Here is a 12,649-nt window from a genome sequence, read left to right as displayed (position 1 = left end):
CGCCTGGGGTTTTCAGCACTGCGACCTCGGGGGCTCCATCTGAGCAGACAAGAGTCGGGGAAAAGAGAGCACACACCCTATTTACAGCACAGTGACCCCGGGGAGCTCCATCAGAGTAGAGTCGGGGAAGAGAGAGCACACACCCTATTTACAGCACAGTGACTTCAGGGAGCTCCATCAGAGTAGAGTTGGGGAAGAGAGAACATACACCCTATTTACAGCACAGTGACCCCGGGGAACTCCGTAAGTACTCGTTGATTGGGGGAGTGAATGGCTTTGTTTGTCGTTAGATGAATGGTCAGTCAGGGACCTGGGGAGAGGTTGGAGGATTAGTTCTCTTGTCGGGATGGTGGTCGAGTTGTATTGTGTTGGGTTGGAGGGTTAATCGGGAGTTTGGATGGTGGCTGGGAGTTGGTAATGTTGTTGGGTGTCGAGTCAGATGTGGTTGTGTGATTGGGGGTTGGGGTTGGTTAATAGCTTTGAAGAGGGTAGTGGGATGGGTTGGTTCTGGGATTATGAGTTAAGTCTGAGGCTTAGTCAAGAATGTATTCAAGAAGCGGCTATATATAGCACTTGGGGCGAACGGGATCAATGGTTATGGGGAGAAAGCAGGATTAGGCTACTGAGTTGGACGATCAGCTATGATTGTGATGAATGGTGGAGCAGGCGCAAAGGGTCAAATGGCCTCCTCCTGCTCCTATCTTTTATGTTCAGGTCAGGAGAGGTTGGGTCAGGGTGAGGTCAAGTTTGGAGGGTTGGTTCCATTTTTTTAAGGGCTAGTCGGGAGGTCGTCAGGCTGGAGGGGAGGCTGGGGTAGTTCAGATGAGTTGGGTGGAGTGTGTCTACTCCGATTGTGCGAGGTGGAGTATAGGGATGAGTGAGAAGTGATTGGGGAACTCGATTCTGCGGTTCAGGTATTAGCCCAGGTTGTAAGTTGTCTAACATTACCTGAATAACTATCCAGGTAAATGTTGTGGCTCTGTCCCAAGTATCTGACTCTAACTGCAGCAGGGGAGTTCCCCAATAGTAGTTAATACCTCTGGGACAATTCCCAGGTAGATCAGTGCGTCAGGACATCCACAGAGTCCTGATGCTCATCTTCAGATGTGTGTCTGGCCTCTGGCGATCCAGAGACCAGAAGAGTTGTCCCATTTACTCCAGTCTCCTGTTATTTACTCTGTTGTTCAATCTGTTTATTTCCTGTTTCACCTTTACTCTGTTTCAGGCTGATGTACAATCAGTTCAGTCCAAATGGAAAGAGACAGCTGGAGTTGCTGCGGGGATGCAGACCGGGACTGAGAGTGCGAGTGTGAACATTTCAATCTATAAACATTGCTGCTCCACCGGTTACTGTGAAATCCTGAATTGTGAAGATCTTCGACAGCTCCTTCCAAACCCTTCATTCCTGCCCCTCTCTCTCCCTATTCCATCAGCCCCTCCAGCCTGGCAGTGATTTCCCTGCTTACCTGGTTTCCCAGCTGGAAAACTGTTGTAGTTTTAGTCTCCACATTGAAGGAAAGATTGCTGCAACCCATTGTTTAAGCAGCAATGTGTGGTGAGTGTTCTCAGCAACAGAGTCTTCAACCTCCTTTCAAAATGGACCAGCAAAGATCATTCTCCAGAGAGGGAACAGTGTGTGTGTGTGTGTGTGTGTGTGATTCTGACAGTACCCAGCAGAGGGCAGATTGGTCAATCTTGTCAGAGTTTCCTCTCTGTCCCTGTGAATGAATTAAAGACTCCACCAGCCTCTCCTCAAAACCTCACAGCTACTGCAGGCGGTGCTCTTTGTGAGCCTCAGACAAATTCAGTTCATCCCAAGTCTGCATCTGGGAACCGGTTACTGCAGTGTGAATATTGAACAATATTGACAGGGATTGAAGTTTGCTGTAGGAACCTTGCCTGGTGTATTAATCATTTTATCACCAGACACTGTACATGAACTCTGTTCCCTCATTCCCTGTGGGAGATATTGTCTGGAGATTGTATTTGGGGATGATATCAGACTGGAATGTGTACATTTGGTGCAGTTATCAGACACTAATCCCATTCAGAATGGGAGTGGGGAAACTGTGTAATCTGTAATTCCTATTTCCAAGGTAACACATCTGCGTATATTTCCAGACACATTGGCACAAACTGACACCCACACGCTCACAAATTCACACCCTTGCACACTCTTACCCATGTACTGACACACAGAGAGACTTGGAGAGAAACACATTATCTCGCTTAAATACACACAACATGCAGCCATAAACCCACAGAAAAACAAATCACAAACCACAACAAGAAACAAACCCATGCACTACAGCGGTTCATGAATTCTCAGCACCCTGTAACCAAAAGAAATTTAAGTTGGACAACAGTGATAACATTGCCTTTGAAACCGACATCCCTAGAACGAAAGCAACAAAGGAACACTGGCGCATCACTGCACAGGAACGGAGCCTTGGAAATGCAATTCCCTCTTTCTTTGTTCCTTGTATCTCACTGAGCAGATGCAGAGCGATAGCATAGAAAGCTAGAATTTACAATTTGTCTCTGTCCCCGCACAGTCACCTCAGCTTTATTTAATTTCTGAATGTCTGATTTATTTTGGATTATCCCAAAGATCTCAGGACAGATGCATGATGTCAGATATTGCCATTATTTATCAAACTTTTTTTTTTACCATGACAGATATTACCTGGTGTTTGTCAGATTGTTGCTTTTCATCCACTTGCAGTTGCAGATGCCGGCGCTGAAAAGTGGGTAGATATTCCATACCATTAAAAGCATCACATTGAATCGAGGAAATTCTTCAAAGACTATGAATTAATCACTTTCAAATCAGTATCATTTCTTCAGAACAAACTATTCATATCATCTATTATTTCAATTTAAACTAACTTTATTGTGTTGTCTGGTCTGTGCTAGTTTTAACTTAATAATGCTGAGGATGTGACATGATCTATGTTATTGAGTCTTGGAAGAGAAAGGGTTAATGCTGCTGCTCTGTAATTGTAATGGATATTCCTAATTTATCATCTGTATAAGTGTAGTTATTTGCAATTAGATATTTATTGGTTAATTAGTTAAATGCTAATTGGGAATCTAATATGCTAATAAAGAGCGGGGGCTAATGTAAATACTGTAGCTAACAGTGAGCGTGAAACCAAAAAGACCATAAGATACAGGCGCAGAATTCAGCTATTCTGCTCATCGAGTCTCCTCCACCATTTAATCACGGCTGATAAGTTTCCAACCGCATTCTCCCGTCTTTCCCCCTGAACATTTGATCCCCTGACCAATCAAGAACATATCTATCTCTGTCTTAAATACACTAAATGAGAGAGAGAGTGAGCAGAAAGAGTGAGGGGGAGAGTAGGTGAAGAGTGAGTGAGGGTGAGAGGAGAGTGTGAGGGGAGAGGGCGATGGGAGATATTGAGGGAGTGGGTGGGGAATAGGTGAAGAGCGAGTGAGGGGGAGAGATAGTGAGAGGAGAGAGACAGGGAGATAATGAGGCGAGAGAGAACGAGCTGGTGTGAGAGTGAGGGGGAAGAGTGAAGGGGAGAGAGTGAGGGAGAAAGTAATGCGGAGGGAGTGACGGGACAGGGGGCAGAGGGAGAAGAGAATGAGAGGTCGAGTGAGGGGGAGAGAGGGTGAGGGAGAGGGTGAGGGAGAAAGAGAGAGAGAGGGTGAAGTCAGTGACGGGAGACAGTGAGTGTGAGAGTGTAGGGGAGAGAGTGAGGGGGAAGAGATTTAGGGGAATAGAGTGAGATGCAGAGATTGAACGGGAGATATTGTGAAGGGTAGAGAGGGTGAGGAGTGATTGTCAGGGGGAGAATGTGAGGTTAGAGATAGTGAGGGGGAGAGCATTTGAAAAGTGAGTGAGGGGAGAGATAGGGAGGGGCGAGAGTGAGGAGAGGGAGCAATGGGAGATAGATTGAGTGAAGAGGGGGGAGAGGTAGTGAGGGGTAGAAAAGGCGAGGAATGAATGAGGGCGAGAGTCAGAGGAAGGAGAGTGACGGGGAGAGTGGAAGGGGAAAGGGCATGACGGGGAGAGAGTGAGAAGAGAGTGCGATGGGAGATAGATTTAGTGCAGAGAGAGGGGAGGGGAAGTGGGGGGGGGGGAGATTGAGGAGTGAATGATGGAGAGAGAGTCAGAGGAGGGGGATTGATGGGGAAAGAGTCATGCGAGAGAGATTGACGGGAGAGAGTGCGAGGAGATAGAGCGAGGGGGAGAATAAGTGAAGAGCGGTGGGGGAGAGTGTGTGAGGGAGGGGGGAGAGTGTGTGAGGGAGGGGGCAGAGTGTGTGAGGGAGGGGGAGAATGTGTGAGGGGGAGAGTGTGCGAGGGAGGGGAGAGTGTGTGAGGGGGGAGAGTGTGTGAGAGAGGGGGAGAGTGTGTGAGGGAGGGGGAGTGTTTGCGAGCGAGGAAGGGCAGAATGTGTGTGAGAAGGGAGTGTGTTTGTGTGAGGGGGGAGTGTGTGAGGGAGGGGGAGTGTGTGTGTGAGGGAGGGGGAGGGAGTGTGTGTCTGAGGGAGCGGGATGTGGGTGTGTGAGGGAGGGGGAGAATGTGTGTGAGGGAGGGGGAGTGTGTGTGCGAGGGAGGGGGCAGTGTATGTGTGAGGGAGCGGGGAGAGTGTGTGTGAGGGAGGGGGGACTGTGTGTGTGAGGGAGGGGGAGGGTGTGTGCGAGGGAAGGGGGGAGTGGGTGCGAGGGACGAGGAGAGTGTGTTTGAGGGAAGGAGGAGAGTTTATGTGAGGGAGGGGGAGGTGTGTGTGAGGGAGGAGGGAGTCTGTGTGTGGGAGGGAGGGGGGAGTCTGTGTGTGAGGCAGGGGGAGTGTTTGTGTCAGGGAGGGGGGTGTCTGTGTGAGGGAGGGGGGAGTGTGTGTGTGAGGGAGGGGTGAGTGTGTGTGTGGGGGGGAATGTGTGTGTGTGGGAGGAGGTGTGTATGTGTCTGAGGCAGGGGGAGTGTGTGTGTGAGGGAGGGGGGAGAGTGTGTGTGAGGGATGAGGAGAGTGTGTGTGAGGGAGGGGGAGAGTGTGTGTGAGGGAGTGTCTGTGTGTGAGGGAGGGAGAGACTGTGTGTGAGGGGGGAGTGTGTGTGTGAGGGAGGGATGTGAGTGTGAGGGAGGTGGTAATGTATGTGTGGGAGGGGGGAGTGTGAGTGAGGGAGGGGCCGTGTGTGTGTTTGAGGGGGAGTGTGTGTGAGGGAGTGGGTAGTGTCAGTGTAAGTGGGGGGGAGTGTGTTTGTGTGGGAGGGGGAGTGTGTGTGTGAGGGAGGGGGAGTGTGAGTGTGAGGGAGGGGGAGTGTGTGTGTGAGGGAGGGGGAGTGTGTGTGTGAGGGAGGGGGAGTGTGTATGTGAGAGAAGGGGGATTGTGTGTGAGGGAGGGGGGAGTGTGTGTGTGAGGGCGGGGTAAGTGCGTGTGAGGGAGGGGCAGTGTGTGTGTGAGGGAGGGGGGAGTGTGTGTGTGAGGGAGGGGGGAGTTTGTGTGTGAAGGAGGGGGAGTCTGTGTGTCAGGGAGGGGGGAGTGTGTGTGTGAGGGAGGGGCAGTTTGTGTGTGAGGGAGGGGGGAGGGTCTGTGTGAGGGAGGGTGGAGTCTGTGTGTGAGGGAGAGGGGAGTGTGTGTGAGAGAGGGGGAGTTGTGTGTGTGTGTGAGGGAGCGGAGTGTGTGTGTGTGAGGGAGGGAGGAGTGTGTGTGTGCGTGCAGGTGTGTGTGTGTGGGATGGGAAAGTGTGTGTGTGAGGGAGGGGGGAGTGTGTCTGTGTAAGGGGGGAATGTGTGTGTGAGGGAGAGGGAGTGTGTGTGTGTGAGGGAGGAGGCAGTGTGTGTGATGGACGGGGAGGAGTGTATGTGTGAGGGAGGGGGGAGTGTGTGTATGAGGGTGGGGGGAGTTTGTGTGTGAGGCGAGGGGTGTGTGTGTGTGTGAGGGTGGGGGTAGTGTGTGTGTGAGGGAGGGGGGAATGTGTTTGTGAGGGAGGGGGAGAATTTGAGTAATGGATGAGTGAGTGTGTGTGAGGGAGGAGGGAATGTGTGTGAAGGAGGGCGGAGTGTGTGTGTGATGGAGGAGTGTGTGTGTGTGAAGGAGGGGTGAATGTATGCGTGAGGGAGGGTGGAGTTTGTGTGTGAGGGAGAGGGGAGTGTGTGTGAGAGAGGGGGAGTTGTGTGTGTGTGTGAGGGAGCGGAGTGTGTGTGTGAGGGAGGGAGGAGTGTGTGTGTGTGTGTGGGGTGGTGTGTGGGATGGGAAAGTGTGTGTGTGAGGGAGGGGGGAGTTTTTGTGTGAGGGAGGGAGGAGTGTGTGTGTGAGGGTGGGGGGAGTCTGTGTGTTTATGAGGGATGGGTGATTGTGTGTGCGGGGGGTGAATGTGTGTGTGGGGAGGGGGGACTGTCCGTGTGAGGGAGGTGGGCGTCTGTGAGTGAGGGAGGGGCGAGTGTGTGTGTGAGGGAGGGGAGAGTGTGTGTGTGAGGAAGTGGGGAGTGTGTGAGTGAGGGAGTGGGGAGTGTGTGTGAGGGAGGCGCAGTGTGTATGTGTGAGGGAGAGGGGAGTGTATGTGTGTGAGGGAGGGGGGAGTGTGTGTGTGTGAGGGAGGGGGAGTGTGTGTGAGTGAGGGGGGAGTGTATGTGTGAGGGAGGTGGGAGAGTGTGATTGAGGGAGGGGGAGTGTGTGTGTGAGGGCGGGGAAGGTTTGTGTGTGAGGGAGGGGTGAGTGTGTGTGTGATGGAGGGGGGAGTGTGTCTGTGAGGGAGGGGTGAGTGTGTGTGTGAGCGAGGGGGGAGTGTTTGTGTGAGGGAGGGGGAATGTGTATGTGTGGGAGGGGGGAATGTGTGTGTGAGGGAGTGGGGAGTGTGTGAGTGAGGGAGTGGGGAGTGTGTGTGAGGGAGGGGGGATGTGTGTGTGAGGGAGGGGGGAGAACTTGTGTGAGGGAGGAGGGAGTGTGTGTCTGAGGGATGGGGGAGAGAGTGTGTGTGTGTGTGTGTGAGAGGGGAGTGTATGTGTGAGGGAGGGGGGGAGTGTGTGTCAGGGAGGGGGGAGTGTGTGAGGGAGAAGGAGTGTGTGTGTGTGAGGGGGAGAGTGTGTGTGCAGGGAGGGGGAGTGTGTGAGTGAGGGAGGGGGGATTTTGTGTGTGTGAGGGTGGGGGGAGTGTTTGTGAGGGAGGGGGGAGTGTGTGTGAGGGAGAGGGAGTGTGTGTGCGAGGGGGAGAGTGTGTGTGTAAGGAGGGGGAGTGTGTGTGTGAGGGAGGGGTGAGTGTGTGTGTGTGAGGGTGGGGGGAGTGTTTGTGAGGGAGGGGGGAGTGTGTGTGAGGAAGAGGGAGTGTGTGTGCGAGGGGGAGAGTGTGCGTGTAAGGAGGGGGAGTGTGTGTGTGAGGGATGGGGGAGAGTGTGTGTGTGTGTGAGGGGGGAGTGTATGTGTGAGGGAGGGGGGGAGCGTGAGTCAGGGAGGGGGGAGTGTGTGTGAGGGAGAGGGAGTGTGTGTGTGAGGGGGAGAGTGGGTGTGTAGGGAGGGGGAGTGTGTGAGTAAGGGAGCAGGGAGTGTGTGTGTGTGTGAGGGAGGGCGAGTGTGTGTGTGAGGGAGGGGGAGCCTGTGTGTGAGGGAGGGGGGAGAGTGAGTGTGAGGGAGGGGGAGTTTGTGTGTGAGGGTGGGGGGAGTGTGTCTTTGTGGGGGGCTAGTGTGTGTGTGAGGGAGGGGGGAATGTGTTTGTGAGGGAGGGGGGAGAATTTGAGTGAGGGAGTGAGTGTGTGTGTGGTTGCAGGGAGTGTGTGGGAGGGCGGAGGGTGTGTGTGTGGAAAAGAGGGGGGGAGTGTGTGTCTGAGGTAGGGGTGAGTGTGTGTGTGTGAGGGAGGGGGAGAGTGTGTGTGAGGGAGGGGGAGTGTGGGTGTGAGGTAGGGGGGGAATCTGTGTGTGCGGGAGGGGTGAGTGTGTGTGAGGGAGGGGGAGAGTGTGTGTGAGGGAGGGGAGAGTGTGTGTGAGGGAAGCAGGAGTGTGTTTGTGTGGGGGAAGTGTTTGTGAGGGAGGGGGGAGTCTGTGTGTGAGGGAGGGGGGAGAGTGTTTGTGAGGAAGGGGGAGAATCTGAGTGAGGGAGGGGGAGTGGGTGTGAGGTAGCAGGGAGTGTGTGGGAGGGAGGAGGGGGAGTGTGTGTTTGTTGGGGGGTGTGAGGGAGGAGGCAGTGTGTCTGTTGGAGGGGGAGGAGTACATGTGTGAGGGAATGGGGAGTGTGTGTGTGAGGGAGTGGGGAGTTTGTGTGTGAGGCAGGGGTGTGTGTGTGTGTGTGAGGGTGGGGGTAGTGTGTGTGTGACGGAGGGGGGAATGTGTTTGTGAGGGAGGGGGGAGAATTTAAGTGATGGAGGAGGGACTGTTTGTGAGGGAGGAGGGAGTGTGCGTGAAGGAGGGCGGAGTGTGTGAGTAATGGAGGGGGGAGTGTTTGTGTGAGGGAGGGGGAGTGTGTGTGTGAGGGAGGGGGGAGTGTGTGTGAGCGAGGGGGGAGTGTATGTGTGAGAGAGGGAGGAGTGTGTGTGTGAGGGAGGGGGTAGTCTGTGTGTGCATGAGGGAGGGGTAATTGTGTGTGAGGGGGGTGAATGTGTGTGTGGGGAGGGGGGACTGCCTGTGTGAGTGAGGCGGGCATCTCTGTGTGAGGGAGGGGGAGTGTGTGTGTGAGGGAGGGGGGAGCCTGTGTGTGAGGAAGGGGGGAGTATGTGCGTGAGGGAGAGGGGAGTGTGTGTGTGAGGGAGTGGGAGTGTGTGTGTGAGGGAGGGGGGAGTCTGTGTGTGTATGAGGGAGGGGTAATTGTGTGTGGGGGGGTGAATGTGTGTGTGGGGAGGGGGACTGCCTGTATGAGTGAGGCGGGCATCTGTGTGTGAGGGAGGGAGGGAGTGTGTGTGTGAGGGAGGGGGAGTGTGTGAGTGAGGGAGTGGGGAGTGTGTGTGAGGGAGGGGGCAGTGTGTGTGTGTGTGTGTCAGGGAGCGGAGAGTGTGTGTGTGAGAGGGAGGAGGGAGTGAATGTGTGTTTGAGAGGGGGGAGTGTCTGTGTGAGGAAGTGGGGATTGTGTGCGTGAGGGAGGGGGGAGTGTGTGTGTGAGGGAGCGAGGAGTGTATGTGTGAGGGAGCGGGGAGTGTGTGTGAGGGAGGGGGGAGTGTATGTGTGAGGGAGGGGGAGTGTGTGTGTGAGGGCGGGGGGAGTGTGTGTGTGAGGGAGGGGGGAGTGTGTGTGTGAGGGCGGTGGGAGTGTGTGTGTGAGGGCGGGGAGAGTGTGTGTGTGGGGAAGGGGAGAGTGTGTGTGAGGAAGGGGGGAGTGGGTGTGTGAGGGAGGGGAGAGTGTGTCTGTGAGGGAGGGGGCAGTGTGTGTGTGTGTCAGGGAGGGGAGAGTGTGTGTGTGAGAGGGAGGAGGGAGTGAATGTGTGAGGAAGTGGGGATTGTGTGCGTGAGGGAGCGGGGAGTGCGTGTGTGAGGGAGGGGGGAGTGTGTGTGAGGGAGGGGGGAGTGTGTGTGAGGGAGGGAGAGTGTGTGTGTCAGAGGGAGGGTGTGTGTGTACGGACGAGGAATGTGTGTGTGAGGGAGGGGTTAGTGTGTGTGTGAGGGAGGGGGGAGTGTGTGTGTGAGGGAGGGGGAGTGTCTGTGTGAGGGAGGGGGGAGTGAGTGGGTTTGGGAGGGTGAGTGTGTGTGAGGGAGGGTGGAGTGTGTATGTGAGGGAGGGGGGAGTGTGTGTGTGAGGGAGGTGGAGAATGTGTGTGTGAGCTGGGGGGAGTGTGAGTGAGGGAGTGTGTGTGTGTGAGGGAGGGGCCAGTGTGTGTGAGGGAGGGTGGAGTGTGTGTGTGAGGGAGGAGGTGTTTGTGTGTGAGGGAGGGGGGAGTGTGTGTGTGAGGGAGGGGTGAGTTGTGTGTGAGGGAGGGGTTAGTCTGTGTTTGAGGGAGGGGGGAATGTGTTTGTGAGGGGGGGAGAATTTGAGTGAGGGAGGAGGGAGTTTCTGTGAGGTAGCAGGGAGATTGTGGGAGGGAGCAGGGAGTGTGTGTGTGTGAAGGAGGGGGGAGTGTGTTTATGATGGAAGGGGGAGTGTGTGTGTGAGGGAGGGGGGGATTGTGTGTGTTTGTGAGAGGGGAGTGTATATGTCAGGGAGGGGGGAGTGTGTGTGAGGGAGGGGGACTGTGTGTGTGAGGGAGGGGGGAGTGTGTGTGAGGAATGGGGGAGTGTGTGTGTGAGGGAGGGTAAATTCTGTGTGAGGGGGGGTGTATGTGTCTGTGGGGAGGGGGGAGGGTATTTGTGAGCGAGGGGGGAGTGTGTGTGAGGGATGGGGGAGTGAGTGGGTGAGAGAGGGGGAGTGTGTATGTGCCATGGAGGGGGGAGTGTGTGTGAGTGAGGGGGGGAGTGTGTTTGTGAGCGAGGAGGGATTCTGTCTGTGAGGGAGGGGGGAGTGAGTGTGAGGGAGGGGGAGAGTGTGTGAGGGAGGGGGAGTATGTTTGTGAGCGAGGGGGGAGTGTGTGTGTGAGGGAGCGAGGAGAATTTGTGTGAGGGAGGAGCGAGTGTGTGTGTGAGGGAGGGGGGAGTGTGTGTGTGTGTGTGTGTGTGAGGGGGGAGTGTATGTGTGATGGTGGGGGGAGTGTGTGTGAGGGAGGGGGGAGTGTGTGTGAGGGAGGGAGAGTGTGTGTGTCAGGGGGAGGGTGTGTGTGTATGGACGAGGAATGTGTGTGTGAGGGAGGGGTTAGTGTGTGTGTGAGGGAGGGGGGAGTGTGTGTGTGAGGGAGGGGGGAGTGTCTGTGTGAGGGATGGGGGAGTGTGTGGGTTTGGGAGGGTGAGTGTGTGTGAGGGAAGGGTGTGTGTGTGAGGGAGGGGGGAGTGTGTGTGTGAGGGAGGTGGAGAATGTGTGTGTGAGCTGAGGAGAGTGTGAGTGAGGGAGTGTGTGTGTGTGAGGGAGGGGCCAGTGTGTGTGAGGGAGGGTGGAGTGTGTGTGTGAGGGAGGGGGTTTTTGTGTGTGAGGGAGGGGGGAGTGTGTGTGTGAGGGAGGGGGGAGTTTGTGTGTGAGGGAGGGGGTAGTGTGTGTTTGAGGGATATGGGAATGTGTTTGTGAGGGGGGGAGAATTTGAGTGAGGGAGGAGGGAGTGTCTGTGAGGTAGCAGGGAGATTGTGGGAGGGAGCAGGGAGTGTGTGTGTGAAGGAGGGGGGAGTGTGTTTATGATGGAGGGGGAGTGTGTGTGTGAGGGAGGGGGATGATTGTGTGTGTTTGAGAGGGGGAGTGTGTGTGAGGGAGGGGGACTGTGTGTGTGAGGGCGAGATTGTGTGTGTAGGGAGGGGGAGTGTGTGTGTGAGGGAGGGGGGTGTGTGCGTGTGAGGGATGGGGTCGTGTGTGTGTGAGGGAGGGAGGGAGTGTGTGTGAGGGAGGGGGGAGTGTGTGGGTTAGGGAGGGGGAGTGTGTGTGTGTCATGGAGGTGGAGTGTGTGTGAGTGATGGGGGTGTGTGTGTGTGAGGGAGGGGGGAGTGTGTGTGTGAGGGAGGAGGGATTGTGTCTGTGAGGGACGGGGGAGTGTGTGTGAGGGAGGCGGGAGAGTGTGTGAGGGGGAGAGTGTGTGAGGGAGGGGGGAGTTTCTGTGGGCGAGTGGGGTGAGAATGTGTGTGAGGTGTGTGTGTGTGTGTGTGTGTGTGAGGGGGGAATGTGCGTGAGGGGGGATTGTGTGTGTGAGGGAGGGGGGACTGTCCGTGTGAGTGGGACCTGTGTGTTTGAGGGAGGGGGGTGTGTGTGTTTGAGGGAGGGGTGTGTGTGTGTGTTAGGGAGGGGGGAGTGTCTGTGTGAGGGGGGTGGGAATGTGTGTGTGTGAGGGGGGAGCATGTGTGTGAGGGAGGGGGGAGAGTCTGTGTGAGGGAGGGGAGAGTGTGTGTCTGTGAGGGAGGGGAGAGTGTGTCTGTGAGGAAGGGGGAGTGTGTGTGCGAGGGAGGGGGGAATGTATGTGTGAGGGAGGGGCGAGAGTGTGTGTGAGGAAGGGGGGACTGTGTGTGTGAGGGAGCGCGGGAGTGTGTGTGTATGAGGGGAGGGAAGTGTGTGTGTGAGGGAGGGGGGGAGTGTCCGTGTGAGGGGGACGTGTGTGTGTGAGGGAGGGCGGTGTGTGTGTGAGGGAGGGGGGAGTGCGTCTGTGAGGGAGGGGGGAGTGTCTGTGTGAGGGGGCGAGTACGTGTGCGAGGGAGGGGGGAGTGTCTGTTTGAGGGGGGAGTGTATGTGTGAGGGAGCGGGGAGTCTGTGTGTGAGGGTGCGGGGAGTTTGTGTGTGATGGAGGGGGGAGTGTGTGTGTGAGGGAGGAGGGGAATGTGTTTGACGGAGGCGGGGGGGAGTGAGGGTGAGGGACGGGGGGAGAGTGTGTCTGAGAGAGGGGGGAATGTGTGTGTGAGGGAGGGGGCAGTGTGTGTGAGAGGGAGGGGGGAGTCTGTGAGTGAGGGAGGGGGAGAGTGTGTGAGGGAAGGGGGAGTCTGTGTGTGAGGGACGGGGGAGTGTGTGTGTGAGGGAGCGGTTGTGTGTGTGTGAGGGAGGGGGGAGTGTGTGTTTGAGGGAGGGGGGAGTGTGTGTGTGAGGGAGGGGGAAGTGTGTCTGTCAGCGAGTGGGGAGTCTATGTTTGACGGAGGGGGGAGAGTGTGTGTGCGAGGGAGGGGGGAGTGTGTGTGAGGGAGGGGGGAGTGTATGTGTGAGGGAG

General features: G+C 56.1%; 1 pseudogene across 1 annotated transcript in view; it reads left to right on the top strand.

Annotated features, from left to right (window-relative positions):
• The window catches only part of LOC144482164 (NACHT, LRR and PYD domains-containing protein 3-like), a 52,556-nt pseudogene extending 49,438 nt beyond the window's left edge, over nt 1-3,118 (top strand). Inside the window, exon 14 of the transcript XR_013495884.1 lies at nt 1,226-3,118. The product of XR_013495884.1 is annotated as an NACHT, LRR and PYD domains-containing protein 3-like (transcript). The remainder of the gene's footprint in view (nt 1-1,225) is intronic.
• The last annotated feature ends 9,531 nt before the right edge of the window (nt 3,119-12,649 follow it).

Source organism: Mustelus asterias, assembly GCF_964213995.1.
Source record: "Mustelus asterias chromosome 26 unlocalized genomic scaffold, sMusAst1.hap1.1 SUPER_26_unloc_6, whole genome shotgun sequence".
NCBI classification, from domain to species: Eukaryota; Metazoa; Chordata; class Chondrichthyes; order Carcharhiniformes; family Triakidae; genus Mustelus; species Mustelus asterias.
This window is presented reverse-complemented; position numbering and strand designations above follow the sequence as displayed.